The sequence below is a fragment of the Pezoporus wallicus genome, unplaced genomic scaffold (genome assembly GCF_028554395.1).
Source record: "Pezoporus wallicus isolate ANWC-B61680 ecotype Strahan unplaced genomic scaffold, APGP_CSIRO_Pwel_v1 contig_3817, whole genome shotgun sequence".
NCBI lineage: Eukaryota > Metazoa > Chordata > Aves > Psittaciformes > Psittacidae > Pezoporus > Pezoporus wallicus.
The window spans coordinates 13658516-13676935 of record NW_026635157.1 but is presented as its reverse complement, the minus strand read 5'-3'; the positions used below and the strand labels follow the sequence as shown (position 1 = coordinate 13676935).

At 38.3% G+C, this 18420-nt stretch overlaps 1 protein-coding gene across 1 annotated transcript in view; it reads right to left on the bottom strand.

Moving 5' to 3' along the window:
- The window catches only part of LOC130599204 (histone H1A-like), a 95428-nt gene extending 77008 nt beyond the window's left edge, over nucleotides 1–18420 (bottom strand). Inside the window, exons 1-3 of the mRNA XM_057409478.1 lie at nucleotides 18342–18420; nucleotides 17258–17320; nucleotides 16416–16478 (exon numbers count right to left, since the gene is read on the bottom strand). The gene's annotated coding sequence lies outside the window, so the exon portion shown is untranslated. The remainder of the gene's footprint in view (nucleotides 1–16415; nucleotides 16479–17257; nucleotides 17321–18341) is intronic.

Genomic DNA, 18420 nt, shown 5'->3' with positions numbered 1-18420 from the left:
CCAGATGAATGAACAGATTTTTCTTTTTCTGACTATTGATGGAAGTAAAACATTTTTTAATTATTTTATTAAACCCACCAAATATTTAAACAAACATGACCTAACTTTGCTCTTATTTCTACAGGCTAAAAGGATCAATTTTGAATTCAAACTAAGAATGAGTATTTGGCAACCAGCACAGATGTATCTCAGTAGAACAGCAAAGTACTTTATTCTCTCACCTCTTTTCAGCACATAGCTCGATCTTTTCCTCAGGCGTCAATCAGCATTCTTTTGAAGTAAACTAGCAATACACAGTAACCGCAAATGACATCTAAACTACACATAGGGCAAGAAAAAAAAATCCCTCTAAGCTTATATAGTGCCTTTCATGCCAGTGAGTCCCTAGGAGGTTGATAATAATCCATTTGATAAGGATGCCCCAGTGCTCTAGTATAGAGTGTGGTTGGTTGAATTTAAACAAACTTCCAAAATGTAGTATTTCAAACATTGCTCTGAAATGAATTCTAGACCTGAAATTCACAAAATTTTTAGACCCTTTTTAGCAACATATTTAGAATGCAGTCTACATTGTACATCTGAGGACAGCAGATCTTCAGCAGCTCCATACAACCTTTTTTTTTAATATTAAAAGAAGTTCATATTGTACTCTCTTGAAAGCCTTCCCTGTATTTTTTCTTCCTAGAAATCACTCAAATATATATAAGCATATAAAAAACTCTTAAATTAGAAGTCTTATTCAGATAAATTAATATTTCAGAGACAATATACTGATGGCTCTGCTAATGATGAACTGCTCAGCTGCCTAAACCCACTTTTACTGTTGGAAGCATTATTTTTATATGTTGTATCTAAAACAACCTTTCTCTTTGGAAGCTTACCAAAGAATATGATGGTAATACCAAAATTACAAACAAAACTGATTTCCGTTTCAGTTGACAACCACAGTGTCTGAGCTGAAGGGTAGCTAATATTCTAATAAAAAGTTGTGTAAGCTAATAGCTAAGTTTGAGGGTGCTAATGATGCAAGGATTCCTCTGTACTGGCTGATCTGGCCTAAGCAACAGGATCCTAAGAAATTACTAGATGCCTCTGACAGACATGATTCATGGAATCATAAACCAAAGAGAAATTTAAACTGTTAAGCAGTTACTAAATGAGGAATTCTCATCCTAAACCTCAGCTAGCACTGACCATCTATCTTCTCTACCTGTAGCTGATGATCACATACTAGAATGGACTTAATCAAACCCTACTGATTGTCTGATGATCTACATAGACCCATAGAAAAGAACTTGCATGATGAAGATGCCTCACACAATCTGATCATAGCTCTACCAGCTGACTAAAAGAAGAATGTTTCTAAGAAGACTTACACAAATCTTGTGTCATAGTTTGGCTCTTACCATGTATTATGAAGTAGGTTTTCAGTTCTTCTTTTGAATAAAAGTGGGAGAAGGAGAAGAGGGCAGAAAAATGAACAGAAACCAAGAAGCAGAAAGAATTATGTTGAAAGTTGAAATTATGTTTTTCCAGTGTCTTGAAGTCAAAATTGTGCTGGCTGTCCAGAAAAGAAAGGGGCTTCTGGTTGTTATTACTGACCAAAGCACAGCAGAAAGCATGTTTCAGTTCTGGCTCTGTAAATGAAATACAGCTACAGAGCTTTCAGGACAATGTACCTTACAAGTATGACTGCTAGTGTTCCCTTTGGTTCCGTAAAAAAAGTTCACAAGCATGGAAATAAAACAGATAGCAGGTGGCATCTGATGCCTGAGAACTTCCATCATGTGGATGAAAAACATAATTAAAGTCGCCTAGAGACCAGTCTCAGCACAGTCTGCTCCCAAGCTAGCAGATGTACCAGAATTTAAAAACAATTTATTAAGTAGCAGGATTTGCAGCTAATGTGATTTACAGTGGTAAAAAAGCAAGACACCCCAGACAGCTAAGCATTATGGAAAACGAACTGCTGTTGAACTCATAATAATTAAACAAGCATTTTCAAACTCTATTGAAATATACTGTGCAATAGAACCTTTTTTTTATTATTATTATTGTTATTTACCTGGAGTTCTTAAAACTTATTTCCACAAAACGGTATTGATTTCAGCTAATATTACACCATTCTGAGAACTGTTCAGTTCAAAACTGTCTTTGAGAATTTGTTAACGAATTCCTTGTCCATTTATACTATTTTTGATAATTTCACACTAATTGTGTGGCATTACTGAAGTAACTGTCATCTTACCACATCTCAAGGCTTTTGGGAGTATTTTTTATTTTTATTTCAGACTCTTCTGAAACAGCAGATGCCCATTATCAGAATGCCTACACTTTCTGTTTTAATGTTTCCATTTTACAATAAAAATATTTAAAATGTCATATTACAGGGAATTAAAACAATATTGTTCTTTTCAGTGAGCTTAGAATCTAGGAAGCCTCTATCAAAACTGCTCATACTAATGTAAGATTTACTTTTTTAACATATTTTCCCCAAACCCTAAAATTTGACTTTGGCATTGAAGAGCTGTTCAGAAATAACAGCATTTCTCCCACATGGAAAATTCTGTTTGGAACAACACTTGATTTTATTCCTTGTCTTAATCATTGAGCATGATATTGCCATATGTTCTGTGACAACTACTGACAAAACTCCTTTTGCCTTTCCAAAATATCTTAGTGAGCATTAAAAAGGCTTCTCACTGCACTAGTGAGGCTGAAGATGTGCACGAGGAAAAGAAAGGTACTGTGCCACTGCTGCTTCAGAGATGTTCCCTTGACCCATTTGGTGACAGCAATAAATCCCTTGACCAGAGTTTATCTAGCTTCATTTGAGAGTCATTTAGGCATAACAGGGAAATTTATCGGCAGAGGCCAGAAGCCTTGAATCCCAGACTGCAGGTTTTGTGTTGAAATCTCTCCAGGCTATAGGACATGAAGTGAAGGGAAACTGCAGATGTCATTACTGTTGCTGGGTGAAAGTGGAAGAAAATGGAGCTTCTGGGAGGTAAAATCAAGTTTCCTCAAGCAACATGAGACTGGACTATAACAAAGAAGTCTCAAAAGGTGCTGATAACCAATGTGGGATATAAAGGGGTTATAAGAATTTAGGACTATGAAAAATCAGCTAGCTAACATTCTTCTGTTGTTATTACAATAGTCAATTAGTGATAGTACTCTTAAATTTTTACAGATTATTTTCCATTGAATCAGGAAAAATATTCAAACATTTCCTTTCACTGTGTGTGAAGGGTGTTCTTTCTCTCACATTGTCTCTATTTTCTTCCTACTCACAAGCTTTTTGATACTTTTTTAATTTATAGAATCATAAACAAGTTAGGGTTGGAAAGATAATTAAGTTCCAACCCCCTTGCCATGGGCAGGGACACCTCCCACTAAACCATGTCACCCAAGGCTTTGTCCAACCTGGCCTTGAACAATGCCAGGGGTGGAGCATTCACAACCTCCCTGGGCAACCCATTCCACCACCCTTACAGTAAAGCATTTCTTCCTTATATCCAATCTAAACTTCCCCTGTTTAAGTTTTAACCTGTTACCCCTTGTCCTGTCACTACAGTCCCTAATGAAGAGTCCATCCCCAGCATCCCTATAGATACTGGAAGGCTGCTATGAGGTCTCCACACAGCCTTCTCTTCTCCAGGCTGAACAGCCCCAACTTTCTCAGCCTGTCTTCATACGGGAGGTGCTCCAGTCCTCTGATCATCCTCGTGGCCCTCCTCTGGACTTGTTCCAACAGTTCCATGTCCTTTTTCTCTTGAGGACACCAGAACTATACCCAATACTCCAAGTGAGGTCTCAGGAGAGCAGAGTAGAGGGGCAGGATCACCTCCTTTGACCTGCTGGTCACGCTGCTTTTGATGCAGCCCAGGATATGGTTGGTTTTTTGGGCTGCAAGCGCACACTGCCAGCTCATGTTTATTTTCTCATCAACCACCACCTCCAAGTCATTCTCCACAGGGCTGCTCTGAATCTCTTCTTTGCCCAACCTGTAGCTGTGCCTGGGATTGCTCCAAACCAGGTGTAGGACCTTGCACTTGGCATGGTTAAACTTCATAGGGTTGGCATCAGCCCACCTCACAAGTGTGTCAAGGTCCCTCTGGATGGCATTCCTTCCCTCCAGGGTATCAACCGAACCACACAGCTTGGTGTCATCAGCAAACTTGCTGAGGGAGCACTCAATCCCACTGTCCATGTCAGCGACGAAGATGTTAAACAAGACTGGTCCCAACACCGATCCCTGAGGGACACCACTCATTACTGGTCTCCAGCCAGACATTGAGCCACTGACCACAACTCTTTGTGTGCGGCCATCCAACCAGTTCTTTATCCACCAAGTGGTCCATCCATCAAATTGATGTCACTCCAGTTTAGAGGCAAGGATGTCGTGTGGGACAGTGTCGAACGCTTTACACAAGTCCAGGGAGATGATATCAACTGCTCTACCCCTGTCCATCAGTTCTGTAGCCCCATCATAGAAGGCCACCAAATGGGTCAGGCAGGATTTCCCCTTAGTGAAGCCATGCTGGCTGTCACCAAACACCTTGTTGATTTTCATGTACCTTAGCATGCCTTCCAGGAGAATCTGCTCCAGGATTTTGCCAGGCACAGAGGTGAGACTGACTGGTCTGTAATTCCCTGGGTCTTCAATTTTCCCCTTCTTGAAAATGGGGATTATATTTCCCTTTTTCCAGTCATCTGGAACTTCACCTGACTGCCATGATTTCTCAAATATGATGGCCAGTGGCTTAGCAACTTCATTTGCCAGCTCCTTCAGGACCCACGGATGGATCTCATCAGGACCCATGGACTTGTGCACGTTCAGATTTTTAAGATGGTCTCAAACCACATCCTCTCCTACAGTGGGCGCAAGGTCTTCATTCTCACAGTCCCTGCATCTGCCTTCCAAGACTTGGGTGGTGTGGTCAGAGCCTTTGCCAGTGAAGACCAAGGCAAAGAAGTCATTCAGAACCTCAGCCTTCTCCAAATCCTGTGTAGCCAGTTCTCCTGAGAGCTTCCGGAGGGGGCCTACGTTGTCCCTAGTCTATTTTTTATTTGCTACATACCTGTAGAATCCCTTCCTGTTATCTTTAACATCCCTAGCCAAGTTTAATTCTAACTGGGCCTTAGCATTCTTAACCTGGTTCCCAGCTTCCCAGACAATATCCCTGTATTCTTCCCAGGCCGCCTGTCCTTGCTTCCACCTTTTAGAAGCCTCTTTTTTCCTTTGAATTTTCCTCATCAGCTCCTTATCCATCCAAGGAGGTCTCCTGGCCCTCCTGCTGCCCTTCCTTCTAGTTGGCATCTCCAAGTCCCTTATCATCATCAGGCCTTGCATGTGTTGCTTCCCCACTGTGCTGCTTCTACTATGTCCATCATGTTTACAAAGAAGCATTATATTCTGTGCAGCCATCGAGGGCCTGTAAGCCCTGAGCAGCAGAGCAGCAGAGGCAGGTAGTATGCTAAAGGTAATGGAAGTTTCCTGAAAGTTGAGTGGCAATGTGTGTGGCTAAAATACTAAATGTTACCTCAAACAGATTTCCCAAGATCATTGAGAAAAGTACAATAGAGTAAAAAAAAAAAAAGTGAGTAGAGAGGGATGTGAGCAAACAAGTGATTCAGCTACACTTGTAAGAAACAGCCTGTGCTTTGGGAATGGCTAATTTCAACTGTATCACTGATTCATAGTTTCACTAATTAGTGATTTCTCCTTTCTACTTTGTAATTGCTGAAATGGATTCAGTCTCCCTCACTGCAGAGCAGGTGGAAACATGTTCCATTGCCTTCTGCATTCATCAGGAGTGGTTTAAAAAAGCAAAACTTTCAAGCACGATGCAAGATCACAGTCACCCACATAGAGGAAGCTCTAAGTACAGTTAATTACACAAGCTGAATTTGTTCAGGGGAAAGGTAATGTTTTACTGTGCTGTAAGTGCAGGTAATAACATCAATTCCTAACATTTAAGAATCTAATCGTTTTCTGAAATAAACTGTCCATTGTATTAGCATAAAAATAACAGCTGAATGGTTGCTTCATCATTTTTTACCTTTTCTTGAAAAATTATGGAGGATATAGTGCCTGTATCTTTCTTAAGAAAGCTCAGCACCAATACTTGTTGAGTGAAGCATAAGAAGTTTTTTTTTTATAGTCAGAATAGGCTTTGTTAAGTGTATGCATGTCATGCATCCCTTGGTACCTCTTTCTGTATTTCTCAACGCATATCAATTTCTTTCTGTTAGAGAGAAGGATGTACAGATGGCATCTGTAGACATAATCACTAGGATGAAGATACTTCCTGTTCTTCTGAACTCAAATGCAGTCAGATTTCTCACTCTGTTAAAAGGGAGATCTTGAATAATGTAATGTCCATCCATTCATCTATATAGGTGACACACACTCTCATAAGTGAAGCAAAATCTATAAGCAAGCAACCTCATGCAGTACCTACTGCAAACAAGCTAAAAAATCAATGCCGTTATAACCACAGCTATGCATGGGTCTTCTGCTTAAGAGCACCTGCCCATTCTATTATGCTAATCATTCAATAATACTTCATCTGACAGTATCTCTGAGTTACTTACAGCAAAGCCACAAAGTTGGCTCTGCTTCTTGAAAAAGAGAAAGAACCAGTATGGCTACTGGGAACATTTACTGCAAGGTTAAACAATTGTAACTAAGAGTGAAATGTAAAGGATGCTCTCGTAAGTCAGGAATGCCTCTGGTCTATGAAGCTTTCTAGGGGAAAGGCATCCAAGAGACTGAAGTATACTTTCAAATAAGTGACATGGAAGTCTTTATCAAATATGTATTCATTAAAACTTCAGTTCAAAGTTAAGGGGAAATTTGCCTGTTTAAGTGTAAAGGAAATAAAGGAAAGAACATCAGTTGGATCCCAAACTCCTAAGATTATCACTAACTTTATTTAGCTGTTGGTCAAGCCTTGAACTTATTTACTGAGTGACAGCAGAAAATACATAGCACTGCCTAGATACGTCATTGCAACCTGGCTGATGTGCCTGTAAATGGATGTTTCACATAGAATAATTATCCCAAATATCAGGCCTACTGACTCAGATATACATTTTGAGGGCACAGAACTGTTTTCCTTCCTTAAAAAGATTAACTTCGTGTTGTTTGATGCATAAGCATATTCTAATCCTGTTATTTCTGGGTGTGACTGGAAAAATAAACATTACATTAATCCCAAGACCAACATAAACAGTATTGCTGCAATAAATTAGATTCTTTAATTAGAGCTATGCCATCCAGCTGGTTGCACAGCACAGGTAGTTCATTCTGTATATTTGAAAGTCCAAATGAAAACTGATTATTTGGTTACCTTGTGGACTTTAGATATAATATATACCACCTTCAAACTTGATTATTTCTAGTGTCACACTTCTCTAAGAAGTTCTTTACAAGAGTGGCAATGCAGTGTCAGAAGAGATTGCCTGTCAGACACTGACTTCTGTGCTCCATTCAAAGAAGATTCTCTTGCCACCTCATCAAAAAGGGACTTTGTAGTACCAACCCAAGCCTCCTCCCTTTTCTCGGTATTTATTAAAGAGTTGACATTTTTAGTTCTTTGCCAATCAAATTTTACCACTGTCATTCACCATTTGCTTTTCACACATCACTCCCTGTTTTGTGCAAAGATGGAAAAGAACGAGCACAAAGAAGCAGGCCTGGCCTGAGTCATACTCAGCATAGTCTTGAAAGTGCTCAACTCACAAAAGGAAGCAAAGGGGCCACTAGAATTTGCTTAAAACTTATGCATCTACTGCTAACATTTCATGTACAGAGAAGGCACAGGAAATATTCACCACCTTCTCTTCTAGAGTTTTATTTGCACAACGCATGGAACTGAACAAGGATGGGAAGGGAGATGGAGGTTCCTCTAAAGCAGATTCATACTAAATGAAAGAGGAGGTCAGTCTTTCACCTCAGAGTTGCAACATCAAGCACAATGAAGAGTTTGTCTTACATTGAGTCAGCTGTTAAGGTGAAGTGAGAGACAAAGGGAAGGTAGGAAAAACTTGTTTCTAATTCTTTACCTCTTTGCATTTTACCTGATTTCTAGCTCTTGAACACTGAACCCTAACCATGTCCTAAAAGGGCATGAGTGTTTGATTTGGTCTTGGTATAAATGATGTTACCATTCCCAGCTGAAGAACTCTTTCTACAGGCAATAATGGACAATATTTTCAGAAACAGCACAGTGACCTTGCAGCCTCTGTACATTTTCAAAAGCTGTTTAGGAGCTCAGTTGTCTCAGAAAATCAGTGGCAGTTATGTGCCTGGCCTACTTTGACATGCTTGTAAATCCCACCAGGTACCATGCTACACCTTTAGGCATCTAAATATCTGAAATCATGTTGTCAATCGCTGCTGCTGATGGAACATAGAATTAAATGTTATAAAAATAAAAGAATTTCTGTTCTTCCAACGAACCTGCAAGACAGGTTGTCTCCCGCTGCATTTCTTCCCTGGCCCTCCACAGCATTCTTTTAGCTTTTCTTGTGTATCTCTGAGGATATAACCCCATAATGTCCAAGGCTAGAACACACCACTGGGTTATCTAGTTCAATACTGTTGTCAAAGACTCCTACATTTCAACTAGGCACCTTTTCAGCAGATGTGTATCTTCCATTAGGTAAACAATCATCTTCTGCAGACATCAGGGAAAGCAATATACACCCCTGTGCTGTGGTAGTTTATCACTCCTAGTGCTAAGAAAATGTATCTCATTTTCAGTCTGGATTCATTTCAGCTCCCAGACATTCATTCATGTTATTTTCCTATTAGGTTAAAGGGAGCTATAGTAGGCAGAAACATTATTTTCTTTGCTTTGTTTGGGTTTTGTTTTTTGTGGGGTTTGTTTGTTTGTTTGTTTCCCCTGTGAAGGTACTTAGTATCCACAATAACAAACTCACCTCTTTCTGATAAGATGAGGAGAATACTCTACTCTTCTCTGTGAAGAAAATCCTTAATTTGTAAAGAATTCGAGTTACTTTTTTCCGTTCTTTCTCTTATTTGGACACTGTATTGATATGCATGTCCTAGTCAGTCCAGTGCCTTGTACACAGGTGAAACGTGGTCATGGTCTGTGTTCCCTGTTGTTAGGTTTATGATGTTATGGCTGTATGAAAAAATATGAACTTGCCATTCACCTTGTCAATTTTAAAGCTACTTTCCAGATGTAAATGTAAGTGGCAATATAACACATGAGGCAATAGGGAATTGGGCCCTGAGGTTAGAAAGACTGTACTTGAGTGTCAGAAGAGAATATAACTCTGAATAATGGGATAAAATTAAGCAAAGGAAAATTTAGGGGGAATGGAATGAAATACTTCTTAACTGTGAGATCTATTAAGTTGTAGAATAATCTTCTGTGGGAATTGATGGAGGCCTAGTTACATCAGATATTTAAAACTCAACTGGATAAAACACTTGAAGATATTCTGTAAGGAATTACCCTGCATTGCCAGAAGGAAGGATTAGATGACCTAGTAGGTCATTTCCATCTCCACTTTCTGTGATTTTGTTATACAAAGCCCAACAAACAGGAAATTGTTCTCAAAGTCAAGTCTAAACCCTGTCTGCGTCAGAGAAAGAAGAGTGAGTAACATCACCTGCTAGTAACTGCGTAGGAATTCTAATCTAGCATTTCTGATGGTTAGTAAATGCAACCTGTACTGAAGGCTGAGTGCATAGCTTTTGTCTGAAAGCAGAAGCATCTACTAATGCAAAAATATGAGGAAACAGTAGTTGAGTTATGAATAGGATCCAGGAGAGGAGGGGTAGGAAATTAAAAATCAGGTTGGATCTGACACACATAATAGTGTCATGAGCAAGATTAGTCAGGAATGAGTCAGCCTGTAGTACAAGAGAGGAAATCTGAAGCTCTATTCAGCCAGCTGGGAAAACTAAATGTGTTTTCTAGGCTTTGGTGTATGGGCATTGGTTCATAGAATCATATTACTAACAGAAGTCATAGTTAGGATGAGACCAGAGCCAGGGTCTTTGCTAACGGTTGTACAAACTGCAAGCCAAATGTACAAGTGGATTAACAGTCTAGCAGAGAAAGATGTAAAAAGAATATTGATAAGTAAAACCCTAGATCATAGAGTTCTAAGGTCCATAACTTGATTTTCCTTTTTTTGTGTGTGTGCTTTAATGTGATTTGTTCCTGAATTTGCTCTCAATTCATAACACACTATGCTCCCTTAATTATTGCTCTTATACATTTGTCTTTATGAGGAATCTCTAGGCAACTCATTGCTTATTATTTCTGTTACTAAATTTCTAACCTTTCTAAACCTAGATGCAAATAAACATGAATTATAGGTTCCTGTACTGGCTGGAATGTAGTTAACTTTCTACATAGCAGCCTGTATGGTGCTGTGCTTTGGATTCATGGCTTTAAAATTGTTAACATATCCATTTTGATTATTGCTGAACAGTGCTTATGCACCACCAAGGCTTTTTCTTTTTCCTACTATAGCTGCCCCCACCAAGCTGGGAAGAGGTTAGGAGGGAACACAGCTGAGACAGCTGACCCAAGTTTGCTGAAGGGATATTCCCTACCATATAATGTCAAGCTCAGAAATAAAAACTGAGGGCAGAGAGGAAGAGTGGATGTTGCTCACACTGGCTGGGAATTAGTCTGCTTGTGACAGGTGATGAGCCATTGCAACTGCATAACTTTATTTTTTCCTCTTTCTTTCACTTATTAAGCTTTGTCTCAACCCACAAGTTTTCTCACTTTTGCTCTCCCTTTTCTCTCCCCCGTTCCACTGGTGGGTGGGGAACGAATGAGTGTCTGTGTGGGTGTTCAGCTGCTGGCCAGGGTCAACCCAATACAGTCTTTTTTTGCATTAAACAAAGAAAGAGTGACAAAGGGTTCTACCCCTCAAAACTCCTACCTTATACATGTTGAGGCAGCCACCCTAAAAACAGGCTTCCAGTTTTTCTATTTTCTTATTATTTTGTCTAATAAGCCATAAGAAAATTAAGGAATAAACGTATTTTGTTTTCTGTATGTGACCAGTCACTTCCAAAATACCATTGGGTCTCTTGGTCTGGCTTCCCAACTCCAATTTGCTGTTGTAAGTGGCCTAAATTGAAACGTCCTCTATGCCTACTTGGCCCTTTCAGGTCTGACAATGGATTCTTCTGAAAGTACCTGTCACACTCCCATCTGCTGACATCTATCATGTGACATCTCTCACATTAAGGGAACATGAGACTCAAGGCAGAGCCCAAGCTGGGCTGCTGAAAGCTGTCAGCACTTCAGTTATTTCCTAGCTGGAAATACACTCCTGGGAGTGGGCAGGGCAGCGTGAAGAGTTTCAAACCCTGCTCTTGAGAGACAAGAGAGATGGCTTCCTACAAATGTGTGCAAGCACAACCCATTTGCTCCTTGGAAAAAGATCTGGGATTAACTTTTGGATCCCAGATGAGGCATTACATCTATTACAGACAGAGCAACCCAAAACATTTCAGGCAACGTGGTGTGTATCTAGTCTAGATCAGTGGGTATGCGAAGAATTTTTTTTATTATAAATTTATGTCATAAGGTATGTTTTAATTAATTTTGACTTTTCTGACAGAGCTGAAAGTACTGTTATTCCAAAATGTTTCTTCTGAGAATAGTGTCACATTTGGATGGCATTCTATCTTATTAGCCATGAAAGCAATAGGAAAGGATTGTGAGGAAGTAAGTAGCAGGATCATCATTTCATCATCAAACTTTAAATTGCCACATTTAAAAGCAAACAACAAAATACCCTACGTGTATAGAATAAAAGAAAAAGGTAATTGGCCACCAGGTGTCAGTAGTTGTTCTTTTATTGTAATGGAACAATTAATATAAAGACTGTGTCGGTAATGGTTGAGCCAAGGAAGTCACAAAATTAAATGGATTTTTTGTTGTTGTTGTTGTTGTTGTTCAGACCAGGAATTAAAAAATGATCAGCATAATTTGTCTTCCTGTCTGTTTAGAGCACAATAACAAAAAATATACGGTGCATAAAATGGTCTTTTTCCTCAATTTCCTATTAAATCATTGCATCTGTGACCAACCCATGCAAAAAATGACTGGAACCTGGTTGGTCTTATTTGCCATTGCCTGATCACCTCTAATCTGCTCTGCCTATCTAGTACTATAAAGTAGCTTCTCTAAAATGGGATTGAAGGTAAACTCCCAGGGAAATGGTGGATTCACCATCCTTGAAGGTATTTAAAAGACTTGTAGATGTTGCACTTAGGGACACGGTTTAGTGGTGATCTCAGCAGTGTTGCATTCATGGTTGGTCTCCATCTTAAAGTTCTTTTCCAACTTAAATGATGCTACCATTCTATGAAAGATGCATCCACAACAAAGTGGATGGGCAACCACTACAACCTAGCTCCCTGATTTAGATAGGGATTTCAATTTTCCTTAGAAAGGCTTGGATGTTTTGCTGGGAGCATGCCTGTACCAACACAACAAAATACAAGCCAGATCATTCTCCCTGATCTGTGGTCAGTGGATCTGCACACCAGGTCTGTTTTATGTCTGCCAAGCAGAACTGCTTGGGGAGGTTTGTCACCATTAAGATGTTTGTCACAGAGGGTCAGCACGTAGGGATTCTTGAACACTTGTCCAGGTGATCAGGCCTTATGTTTTTAATCAAAACCATTTTCTTCCTAAACATCATCTGCACTGGTTGGTGTCCTGGGTTTGCATTAGGGAAATAATGAAAGTATATAGAAAATTGCGATATTTAATCCAGCTAGCTTTATGAACAAATAGCCTGGTAGACATGCCTGTACCTAAATGGTCTTGTGTAGAAAGTGGAAGAAAAGACACTGACTATCTTCCTAAAGTCATTCTAAGTCACATTATAAAAAAATGCTGCACAAGACCTAGGTATTTTTATTAGCATTATTATTTGAAATTATGCAGCAGTAACAGGAAGGCAAGATCATCAACGACAGCTGAGCAGAGCCTTAGTTAGGAAATGGTGTGATGATCTAGGGTGACATTTTCATTGCTTTATAAGCTCATTTATTACCTATGTTATTTGTTGTGAGAACCAAAACAAAGTGGGAAAGGAGTTTGCAGCAATCAAACTTAAACACATAGGATGTGTGTGAACTTCATGAATTTTTAGGAAAGCTGCTACAAGAAGGAGCTTAGAACCTCCAAACTGTTGAGACTCTGAGAAAGGGACCAACAGGAAACAGTCTGCAAGCAACCTATGAGTACGTGAGAATACCAGTCTCTGCATATTCATTTTCATGTAAGGCTGGGCACCGAAGCTTTGACAGACAGAGTCTCCTTTCTCAGACTGCAGGCTAGACTCCTCCAAGGTGATGTGTCCCAACCACTGGGAGCTTTGTCCTGGCAAGAGGTTGTCTCTGTCGAGGTTCAACAATTCCTTTCACAGAGATTTGGAAATGCAGCTCCTTCTTTATCCAGAGTACTAAATAGATTTTTGTAAAATGTTTTGAAGTGTGACTGTGCCAGACCCTTGTGTCTGACAGTAATGTTTGTTTAAGCAAGATATCTGAGTTTGTAACAACGGAATTATATATTTTTCAGGACAATTAAACAATGTTTCTGTATGAGATGAAGGTCAGAAGATTAATGTGGTTTTATCTACAATGCATTTTTAAAAACTAATTAAGAATCGTACAGTTCACTCTGTACTAAAGACTGAGAACATTTAACATTAGATGACTCTTGCTCCTCTGCAGCAGCCAAAAGAGAGAGAGAGAGGAATGGAGGAGGAGAGTTAGAGAGGAATGGATGAAGAGAGTTACAGATGAAAGTGAGCTAGCATGCAAATAAACAAATACATCATGGGGATGCAGTTAATGGAGAGCCATAAAAAGCCCCATTCTTGTAACATCAGACATAAAATTTTCTCTTGGGTAATAGGGATAATCTAAAATATTAATCAGCAAAAATAGTCTGTATTTGCAATCATAAGCATTTCTTGTTAAAGGAATAGAGATGAAGAGAAATAAAGTGCTGCTTTCAGAGCATTATTTTGAAGACTAATTTATCACCTCATGCTTTTGGACCATCTCCCTCTCTCTCTCTTTTGTGTTTGACAGTCTATATACACAACCATTCTTCCATGGGGAAAACCTGGTTAATAGACCTCCTGTCAGAGGTGAGTCTTCTGGGAGGAGGTATGTGAGGGTGAGGAGCAGAAGTGGGACTGGAGTGCCAGTCAGCCAGCTTGTGGCAGAACGAGCTGCCTGCTGGCATGGTGATGGGTGCTGGTGGCAGTGAGGAGACACCATGGTGCGTGTGCACATCGGTGTCAGGGATGCCGAAGTTTAGAGGAAGGAAAATGAGACAGAAATCAGAGGCATCCAGAGGTAATGGGAGGATTAAAAATACAGTGGCCTAGCCTTTTAACGGGAAAAGGTAAGAAAATTGGAAGCTGTTCCTAAAACCTTGCTTTTGGATGCTTATCTACACTGCTGATTTAAGCTCTCTGAGGTTCATTTGCTCTGTCTGGCCAAAGCATATAAATGCTATCAGACATTAAGGAGCCTCATTTCAAAACTGGGCTATGCACTGCTATTCTGTTGATCAAATGTGGCAATTATTTCAGGCTTAAAACCTTTTAGGGATAACAATAGGTGCTGCCAATCAAAGCTAGAAGGGATAAATGCATTCAAAGATGAAGCTGAATGAGGAATAACAGCAACATGTGTAGCTAGAATATATTATGGATTACCATCCTCTCACACAAAGGCTAGTAAACTCTTCAAAATGCAGCAACCTACAGAGCTAATAAAAGGGACAGAAATGTGCGGATGTCTCAGTTTGTCTAATTTGTGTTTTTCTAGCATTGGTAGGATGACTCATTGGATTTAGCAACAGCTTGTGAAGATGAACATATTAATAACTTTATGTTGCAGCTCTGCCATAAAATATAATCTTTTACAATTCTATATTCTCAAGTGAAATACAAGCTTAGTACCAGAACAAAATTAGGAAAGATATTTGAGTTGTCAGTATATTTTCCTTTTATATCTGTGTTTGTGCATTTAAATATGCAACTTAACTTGGAAAAGAGTATTTCCTTTCAACACCATGCCTTTCCCAGTGTGCCACCCCCTGCTATAAAAGACTGAAGCACGCTTAAATATGATGCTGTCAGGACAGTACTCCAAGGTATTCCATGTCATTCTCTGTATTTTTATATTGCACCAAACATAAATTAACATTTTCTTACCAGCCATAAATGCTTGAATAGGAAAGTTCATGTAGACTACGTAGGATTTGATGACAAAGAAGCCAGTTGCATATTGAAATTTGCATCTCTAATCCATGGTGTTAGTAAATAATGGGACATATATTCATTCAGCTTTTGACAAAATTCAGCAGATTTTAATAAATAGATAACAAAGCACAAGGCTTGTCTTGAGGACATAGAAACTATAGTTCTGAATCTTTCAATCTTATTTTAAATCTCTCCCCATGGTTTTAGGCATTACTCTAGTCTACTGAAAGGTTCATCTGAGTAATTGACAGCTTGCAGACAAGATAGCAAGTAGGACCAGTGCTTCTAGGCATTGAGATCATGACCAAACCACTAGACTGACCATCTTGTTTCTCCTTGATTTTAATGAGACCTCATTTTAATGAAACAGTTTCACAGGCTGTGTCACTTACTGGAGATACGTTTGTGGTTTTTGCATTAAACATACTTGCAAATGTACTGAAATAACAGGACAGAAAAGTTTCAACAATTTTAGTGCAAAGAAGACCCCAAACTTAACTTCTAATATATTTGAAAAAAATATTTTTTTATGCTAAATAGTATGAAATACAACTGATTAGGCTCAGGACATTTAATAACTTTATTTTAAAATTAAAAAAAAATACTTTCTGGGCATGGGCAAAGCCTCAGACAGATAACTGGTTTATACCACACTAAGTGGTTTGGTATGTTGATATTACCATTACTACTTAAAATGAGCTGAATTTGTGAAATAATTAATCAAAAAAATCTATGCGCTCATTCAGGCCTCTCATGCCATACACCCTTTGAAACTACTTATGTTCCTGATTGATTTAGCATATAAGATAAAACAGTGTTTCTTATGTGTTTGCAAAAATCCCAAGATCACAGAATTGAAAATTACATGTATTATATATACACAAATGCATATATGCATATAATATGCATAAAACACTAAAAATGTTACACACACGCGCACACACACACACACGTATATATAAATATGCTTTGATATTTATCTCCAGCTTAGATTCTTAAATAATATAAATTACATATGCCCCTATCTCAAATACTTAAAACCTGAAAGTGCTCACACTAAATAGTCAGATAGCTATTGTAGAGAAAGATCGAATTCAATTTCTTACCTGCTTTTTTACTTTCAGGGACATCTGTCTTCTCATGAGCTTTCTCTTTTTTTCCTTCTTTTTCTAAGATTTAATTAAAGAAAGTAATTTGATATGCTAGAATTCTGAACGATGCACTCAAATATGCAGTCAGCCAAATCCTAGTGGGCATACGCTGAAAAAAAATAGTGACTTATTTGGGAGTTTAATTCAGATTATTCTCTTATAGCACTTGCACCCAACTAGCCCCAGAGCAATAACTGAAAATGGAAATTAATCATTATGCATCAACTCTGGATGATTTGAACCCTTAATAATTCATCAAAAGCTCTGAAAAAATCAGTGAGTGAATATGCTATCTTTAAGCTTAAGCTTGAGTAGCAATGAGGTCATTAAAAATTAATGAATGACATAAATATTTTCCCATGAAAGCAAGACCTTAGTGGATTTTGGGTGCTTCCTGGGAAGGAATGGTCCAAATTCTTATTCAGATGGATATCAAGGCTTTGCAGTTTGGTCACTGCAAGTTTTGGTTGTAATTCTATAAAATAAATAAATAAATACTGCTACTTCACATTCAGAAAGTAATGTGCCATAGACAGAGCGTCTCTCTCATAAGTTTTGTGTATGGCAGTATCACTATGTCCTGCTATATCTAGGGACTTCATAATTTTTTTTTTTTAAAGCCCATAGATGGGCAACAAATGGAACTTTTTATTTGTCAGGAAAAGAATTTGGAAAATATTGGACACAGACCACATCAGACATCAGATTAGGCTTAACATAAAAAAGAAAAAGGCCTTTGAGCCAAGAGTGGAAATGAAAACTGAATGAAGCCAGAAAGAAATATTTCCAAACCATACCTTTCTTCTTAGTTTCAGTCGTAGCCCTCTTTACGTCAGTCTTTTTCTTTTCATCTTTTCTCTCTAAAAGAGGAAAGAGAAGTTCAGACGACTAATTTTACATAGATATAAATATGTGCACACAAACACACATAAAATACACAAATGCACAAATACAACTTGAAACTCAGAGAGTGAATGGGATGCTAAGGATAGAACTGAAACCAGTATGTACACCAGATAATTACTTAAGTAATTACTAATTCAAACAATTATGCCCATTAACCTGATGTAACTAAAAGTTAGTGTGGTGATTCAGTAACTGTTCACCTGTTCTGCTTTTTTTATAAAATCTGATTGCCAGCAAAACTACCACAAAAACAGTACCTGCGATTAAGTGCATAATGCCATGAAAAGCCTGCATATATATGTTTTACAGCACTTTTAAGGAATTGAAACTTTGAAACTGTAATTACAGCACTTCTGTTATTCTTGGAGAACTGCAGTTAAAGCATCATCTGTAAAAGAACATGACTTGTTCTTTTAAAAGCATCTGCCTCTATTTTGTCAATTGATTGGATAACAGTAGAAATAACGATAATGTTTTTGCTTTTTTTACAAAAAGCTACAACAATTTAATTACTTATTCCATGAATGTTATTAGCTAGAACATTGAGAGTTCAGTAGAGAAAATGAAGAAGCTATAATTCTTATTTTTCCTTTGGGAAATGAGTCCCCATTTTGATGGAAAGAATACACGAGTACAAGAAAAGTTACTCTGTTTTTTTAACTGCTCATCCACAAAAATCCACATTTGTTACCTTCTGTTTGTGCTGCATGGCTTTGGGTGTTGATGTAGTTAGTGGAAATATAGTTTTCTCTTTGTGATGTTTTGCTGTTATGAATGTGGATAAGAAACCAGGTTTTACTACCATGCAAAATGGCACAAACATAGAGCTACAAGCCTTTAAGCAAAGAGTCTTTTCTTTCCTTTAAAAATGAAGGTATAGGAATATTTTCTGAAACCAGCAGATACAAGAGGCAAATATGATATTATCCTGTGCATAAATTAACATGAAGATAAAGAAAAAATGAAGACACTTACTTTTTACTCCTCTAGCTACCACAATAGACTTTTCTTCTGCTTGAAAACATATAAACAGGGAACAAAAACAAAGATTAAT